The sequence below is a fragment of the Belonocnema kinseyi genome, chromosome 10, assembly GCF_010883055.1.
Source record: "Belonocnema kinseyi isolate 2016_QV_RU_SX_M_011 chromosome 10, B_treatae_v1, whole genome shotgun sequence".
NCBI classification, from domain to species: domain Eukaryota; kingdom Metazoa; phylum Arthropoda; class Insecta; order Hymenoptera; family Cynipidae; genus Belonocnema; species Belonocnema kinseyi.
In genome coordinates, this window is record NC_046666.1 from 63,192,907 (window position 1) to 63,200,523 (window position 7,617).

Here is a 7,617-nt window from a genome sequence, read left to right on the forward strand (position 1 = left end):
CAATGAGGCATGCATGTTGCAGATTGGGTAATACCGAGGCTAACGACGACAAAAACCGGCGTACTGTTAGCGTATAACATAGAACGAACTTTCCTCGTTGACGTCGAACCAATTTTCTGTTTAAGCCATTCGTGCACATCATGGAAATGAGTTATTTCTGAATTCATGGCACTAGGGCCAAATAGAAACTCCGCAATTTGTCTCTTATTTAATTAAACAGAAATAGTTCTTTATTCATTTATATTTATGTTTATTTATTTTAGAATTTGTAACAAAATAATTAATTTTTCAACCAAATAGTAAAATTTTTAACAAAAAATATGACTTTTAAATGTCAACCGTTCTGAAGTTATTTCTGCGAATTCATGGCGCTAGGTTTAAATATCAATTCCACAATTTGGCTCTTATTTAATCAAATAGAGACACTTCATTATTGATTTATATTTCTATTTATTTATTTATTTTGAATTTTGAACAAAATAAATAAATTTTCAAACCAATAGTAAAATTTTTAACTAAAAATATCACTTTTTAATGTCAAAAATTCTAAAGTTATTTCTGAATTCTTGACACTGTCTAAGTAGCAATTCCACAATTGGGCTCTTATTTAATAAAACCGAGATACTTTATTATTGATTTCATTCATGCTATAAATTATAGTAATTTTGCAGATTCTTTATTGAAAATGGTTGAAGTGAGTTATGGTTCCTTGGTTATAATTATAATGACAGTAATTTAAAAAGATTTCCTAATGGATGATGTAACAGTCACTTGAACCAATTAGGAAATACGGGTTTATGTTGAAAATATTCATTTGACAGGAGAACCTGTCTTAACTGCTTTCTCAATGTTATGTGAACATAAATCGGTTTGATAAGAGACATAAATCAGCATAAATATAACATAAATTATATTTCGATATTGTTCCCGTGAAATGTACATGAAAAACTGTTTCGCCGGGAAATCGAGTAGGTTCAACTCTGAGTAATCTAATTATCTGGTGTATAATTTCAGATAATTTTATTGAATATTCCAGTTAAGAAATAGCCTGAATTAATCATTTGGCAGTTCCAATTATTTTGGTAGGATAGAGAAACTTTTAATTAATTAAGGTGAGATATAAATTTTAATCCAGTTCCGTATTCAAAATATGAAATTTAATAATAAAATTTTTGGAAATTGGATGTTTTTTGGTCAGTCTATTTTTCAGGTAGGATTTCGAAAAGGGATTTTGAAAAGTCTTGCGCAAGTAAGCGATTTTGAAGTTTTTGCATTTTTACTTGAAATTGTTTTATTCCGTTTATAAAAGATTGTATGTTGAAAATGTTGCAAGAATAAGATTCTGGTATTTGAATATTAATGGTCAGGGAATATGAAATTTTGACCAGGGAAAATATGAAAATTATGAAAATAAAGTTTTGCGGCCATCCTGATATAATATTCTTGTTAGTAATTTATTTTCCTTATATTTCTATTTCAATTTTTTTCTTGCAGTGGCTTTATTCGGACGGTCATATTTTTAATGAAATTAGCTTTGCTGAAAATTCTTTTTTTTTAGTTTACAATTTAAGTATTTTAGTGTTAAAAATTGAATTGAAATCTTTCTAGTTTGAAAATTAAATTTTTTTTGTTTGAAATTCAGTTTGGGTTTCGACTTAAAATCAAAATATTTTTTAGTTCAAATATCAATTTTTCTATTACATTGTTTGTTGAAATTTTTATTGTTGTTGAAAGTTAAACTACTTGATTAAATGTTGAAACACTTGGTCAAAAAAAGAATTTTTTGTTGAAGATTCATCTCTTTGTTTGAAATTTTAACTATACTTAATTGAAAATTTATCTTTTTTCAAGTACATGGGTAAACGTTTAACTAATTTGTTACAAATTAATTTTTTTGTTTAAAGGTTCATCTCTGGGTATAACTTTAACTACTTTGTTGGCCACTTGTTTCTTTTCTTAATTTTTTTTTTGCTGAATATTTATTTGTTCTATTTTTGGTTAAAAATTTATCTTTTTTAGTTGAAAATTCATCGATTGGATTCATCCTTTAATTATTTTGTTAAAAATTGATGTTTTTTCATTGATAATTCAATCATTTGGGTGAAAATTAAAGAACTTGGTAAACAAAAATTGGTTGTCGTTCGAGGCTCATCTCTTTTGTTGCAAATTTAACTATTTGGCTGAAAATTCGTTTTCATTTGGTTTAAAATTAATTTAAAAAAATTTAAATTTAACACTTCCTGTTAAAGATTCATCATTTTAGCTAAGAATCCATTTTTTGTTGTTGTTGAATGTTTAACTATTTTTTTGAAAAATCGTTTGTTATTTTATTAAATTTTTTTTTTAACTGAAAATTGACGTTTATTGATCTTTATTCGTTAAAAATGCATTTTTTTAATTTAGAAATTCAGCATTTTACTTGAAAATTCATCTCTTTTGTTACATTCTTTATTTTAAAATTAATTTTTTTTATAATTTAACTTGTCCATTTATTTATTTAAATTTATCTTAGTTAAAAATTCAACGCTATGTTTGAAAATTTATTTATTTTGTTGAAGATTCGTCTTCTTTGTTAGAAATATTATTTACTTCGTTGCAAATTTTGTATTTTTGGTTTTTAAATTAATCTCTTCAGTCAGAATTATCATGTTTTTTGTTTGAAATGTCAACTATTATACTTCTTGAGAATTCATTGCAACTTCGTATACCTATGTATTTTGTATTCTACAACTTTTATTTAAAACTTTTTTGTAAATTTTCATCATTGACTGAAATAAACGGAAAAACATTAAAAAATATATAGTTTTTTTGGGTTTTGACCTTAAAAATCAAATTTTCGGATATTTACAGTATTATATTCGTGATTAGCGCGTCAAAATAATAGGTATACGAAGGTTCGAATTAATCTGTGGTAAGGGCTAATCGGAGGTTTATCCAAAATTCTTCTTTTTTTTGGTTGAAATAAATAACTGATTGTTTAAGAATACCTATGAAAAATAATTCTGTACAATTTATACAAAAAAATGAGTGCGCAAAAATTTGACAAAGAAATCATTTTTATGTAAAAATTATGTGCTGATTTTTACATGATGATGAAGTTATCGGCAGATGTATAAGTTTGAAAGTTTATGCATGCACAAACGTGAAAAACATGGTTTTCTGACAATGGAATTTTTGAGTATTTTCATGGTCATATTCGAAGTCAGTGCTTCAAAATACATTCACTACGAGGTATCAAAAATATCAAAAATATCAAAAATATGATAAAATATATAAAAAGAAAATATAAAAAAATCTTAACTTGTCTTAAAATAATTCCCAATCTCTACCAAAAGCGTGAGCATCATAATTTGTAAAACTGCTTCGAATTCGAAAAAAATTAACTGGCATATATTTAACAAATATTCAACCTTTACCGAATACATGAATTTGATATTTTTTTATTAACATAACATTCTTCTTTACATTAAAAATTCAACATTTTTGCTTTATTAAAAATTATGTATGTTACAGAGAGTGTTTTCCGGCAGCAACTTATGTCTTATTTGCATTTCGTTCTTTAATACTGCTTTTTTCAGTTTGGGTACTTACAGTATTTCTTCGTATTTAGCCGCGACTGCTACCGCGAATCTTGATTTAACATGTTTGGATTTATTAATTTGTTTAAAGAATATTTTTATTCTGCTTCGAGAAATAAAGCTGAATTTAAAATTTGTAAATAGTGTTTCCCACAATTCTATTATCAGAATTTATTTTATTCAGTGATTAGAATTATTTATTTTATTTCAGTGTATATTTTTATCTCGAAATTTAAATACGCGAGTTTAATATAAATTTATTTCATTTCCAGTGGCAGCATTTTGAAGGATTATGCAACTTTCTGGGCTGACATAACTTCCCGAGTTGGACAGTAAAACTTACTGCCAGTAAGTATTCTTGTTTTCATGTATAAAATATTTTTTATTGATAGAAATGCAATTTATATTTTATTAGTCAAAAAACTTGAAAAAGTATAATCCTAGCTAAAATTAAAAAAATGCCCTAATTAGATCTAAAAGATTCTTTATTTTTTTTTAAATTATTGTTTGTCATCTAATATTCACAAGTAAAAAAGATGTTCTAAATTTCGAAATTGAAAAATTTGACCCTCATTGAGGCATAATAAGTAATTATCAAAAACCATTCTCTTTTCTTTTGTTTTATATCATACAATATGTTAAATTATAAAAAAAAGAATAATTTAAAAGAAGAAAGAAGTATTAAATTCCTATTTTTAATTACGACAACTTAAAACAAAATTAATTGTTTAAGAAAATGTAGTTATCCAAGTATTTGGAATTGATGACTTGTTTCTAATGTTCTTGAACTTTCGCTTGAAGAACCTTTGGGGTTTGGAAAGTTATGGAAGGAGTAATTAATTATACGTCTTATCGACTCAGAGAAAGATCGGGTACATTAACCTCCGCCATACTTCTTGAGAATCAGAGGATGTAAGATTTCTTGCTATTGACTAATATTCCGGCCATGGTCATCATCAAGGAAGATAATGTTTTGTGTCGTGATGAAAATGTGTATATTAAAAAGAAAAAGAAACTATGTTTAAATAGTATTAATTTTCTTATTGACTCACTATGATTAAATCAAATTCTTGCCTTATGATAAGGAATTATAAGAATGTCAGAAAATTATGTATAATCTTGTAAATTTCTATATAAATAAATATAAATATGCCTTACAAACGTTTTAAAAAATGACTGATTTTATTTTACCCCTAGTGGGCACAAAATTTAGCGACGTATTTACGACATCGTTACGACATCTTTACAACAATTTTATGACATCTTATGTCCGTGTCGTTAAGGCGTCCTCAAGATATCACAAAGGCATCGTCAGATCATACGACGTTTTTACGATATCGTAAAGACACAATAACGACACAGGCATGGGATGACGTAAAATTTTCATGAAGATGTCGTAACGATGTCGTAAAGACGTCTCTGAATTTTGTGCCCACTACTGCACTACCTTATAATTGTACTAGAAAGGAGATACGCGCGATTAAAATCTTCTTCTCACAAGCAACTTAGAAATCAGAATAAATAATTAATAATATTAATTTTGATTATTTCCTATTAGCTATTATTCAAAAGAATAGAAAAGAATAGCAGGGAAAATATTTGAGATAATTGATGAAAATTTTTATCTTAAATTCAGAATTAATAAATAATATTTTTGTATAGGAAATCAAACTGTTACATTTGACAAAATTTTAAGTTTCACTTTTACAGTCAAGCAGTTGTTTAAGATTGTAAATCTTCTATTAAAACTAATGCTTTTTGTTCAAGCGAACCAATTTTTTGTTAAAAATCTTAACATAACTTAAACTTGTTCAAAAATTTTAAATGTTCTTGAAATCTATACCTATTTCTTGTTAAAACGCTATCAAAACCTAAAAATGTTGAAAAATTATTAATCTTATTAAAATAAAATGATTTTCTATCAAAAGTACCGATTTCCGGTGAAAAAACCAACAAAGCCGAAAATTATGAATTTGATGATTTTGAATACAATTTTGAAGAATAATGATAATCTGAACAATTTTTAAATTTAAAAATGCCATTTTTCGACCAAAGAAACTAGCATAACATAATCAAAACTTGTTTTAAGTCATAAATATTCTTTCAAATTTAATTACTATTTTTTAAAGCAAACGATTTCCGGTCAAAAACGTAAACATAACGAGACGAAATAAAATACAAGTTCGGGATTTTCCTATCGTCCCAAAATAACCTCAAATGGTTTCCAAATTGTAAATGGCAACATAACCTATAATTATTATTAAGTTGTGATTCTTTTATGAATTCTCATTTTTTCAATTTTGGTGAAAACTAACCGATTCCCCGTGAAAAATGTGAACTTAAAATAAAATTATTTAAAAATCAATCTATTGAATGAAATGGTAACGTAACCTAAAGTTGTTAAAAAATGTTTACCTTTAAAATCTAATTATTTTCGTTTAAATATACCCATTATGGGTTAAAACTTAAACCTGTTAAAAATTAGAAATTTTCTTTGAAACTTGATGATTTTATATTAAATTTTTTTTAATAAATACTAATGATCAGTGGAGAGAACTGACATTAAACATTAGGGTAGCCTAAATTTTCATTCTCGAGTTCTTATGCGTATTGCTATTAATTTTTTTGAATTTTATTCACAATCAACTAGATGAATCAAGTTGAAACTTAATATTTCTCTTCACAATTTGCCATAGCGTATAAAATCTATAAGAACGCATTTTTTCTTATGGGAAATACGTGTTAAATTGGTTGAACTTCATGGGGGTTGCGAAACATCTAAATTTCGTTAAAAAAAGAATATTTTTTCTGGATTCAAATAAATTCGGAGGCGACTTTAATTAAAATTAAAAAAAAATTCCAATGCATTTTTGGACTATCCCATTAAACATATTTAATATATTCAATAATTTATTAGATAATTCAAACATTTTAATTTAACCGCCCAAATGTTTCTCAATTTGAATGATATTTTTTCTTTAAGAAAAGAACTTATTTGTAGATTTAATGTTCAATATTTTAAATTTAATACATAAAAGAACTTCATGCAATAAAGAGCCCGGAAGATTTTCAACACCAATGATTGTGAGACTTTGAAGAGCATATCGTTACACAATAATATTTCTTTATTAAAAAAAGTTTTTGAACAAAGCAGTTCAGTAATCACCAGATTGAAACCAATGTTCTATAGAACATTTAAAAAAATGATCTTGTTCTTTTAGAAATGTTCTAAAAAACATCGATTTTTATCAAATGAGTACTGAACTGTTTGTTCCAAAACTTAAAAAAAAAGAAATATTATATTCTTTGTAGAAATTCAAGTAATTACAAACCTATCAGGTTTTCAACTACAATGATTGTGAGATTTTGAAAAGCACATCGTTATATCTTTTTTTTAGATGGAAGTTTCCTGCAAAGAATATAATATTTCATTATTAAAAAAGTTTTTGAAAAAAGTAGTTCAGTACTCACTAGATCAAAATTGATGTTATTTAGAACATTTCTAAAAAAAAAAACCACTAGAGAGAAAATATTTTGCTGAAGAAGATTCTCTTTTAATGGAAAAAAGTGATTTCCCAAAGGAAAAGGAAATTTTTCTTCAAAGGGGAAAAAGCTTCGCTGCAAAATTTATACAAAAGGTTAAAAGCTTGCATTTTTAAGTATGGTAACAAATGACTTTTTTATAAAGTCTCAGAACACTCTAAGATTTTTCGTTTAGGAAAGATTAATAAAAAACCTCAATCAGATTATTCCTTAAGAAATTTGAAGTTATAAATAGTCTTCTTATTAATGAGAGTTTTAGAAAAATAGACATTGAGTAAGTAAATACGTAAATATTTCTCCTACCTTCAGACAGTTAAAAAATACCAGGTTATAAATTAGCCTTTTCTACATGAAAATGCATATATTTTGTTTAAAATTCATCTTTTCTTGTAAAAACTGCAAAAGTTGTGTTGAACATTATTATTTTAATTCATAATTACGGGTGCAATATTAATTTTTTTGTTATAAAAATAATACTTATTTGGTAAAAAATTCA

At 25.7% G+C, this 7,617-nt stretch overlaps 1 long non-coding RNA gene across 1 annotated transcript; it reads left to right on the forward strand.

Moving 5' to 3' along the window:
• The first annotated feature begins 3,845 nt into the window (after window positions 1–3,845).
• On the forward strand, window positions 3,846–4,589 carry LOC117181887. Its single transcript, XR_004468198.1, has 2 exons — window positions 3,846–3,926; window positions 4,380–4,589. It is a non-coding gene; the product is annotated as an uncharacterized LOC117181887 (long non-coding RNA).
• Window positions 4,590–7,617: the final 3,028 nt, after the last annotated feature.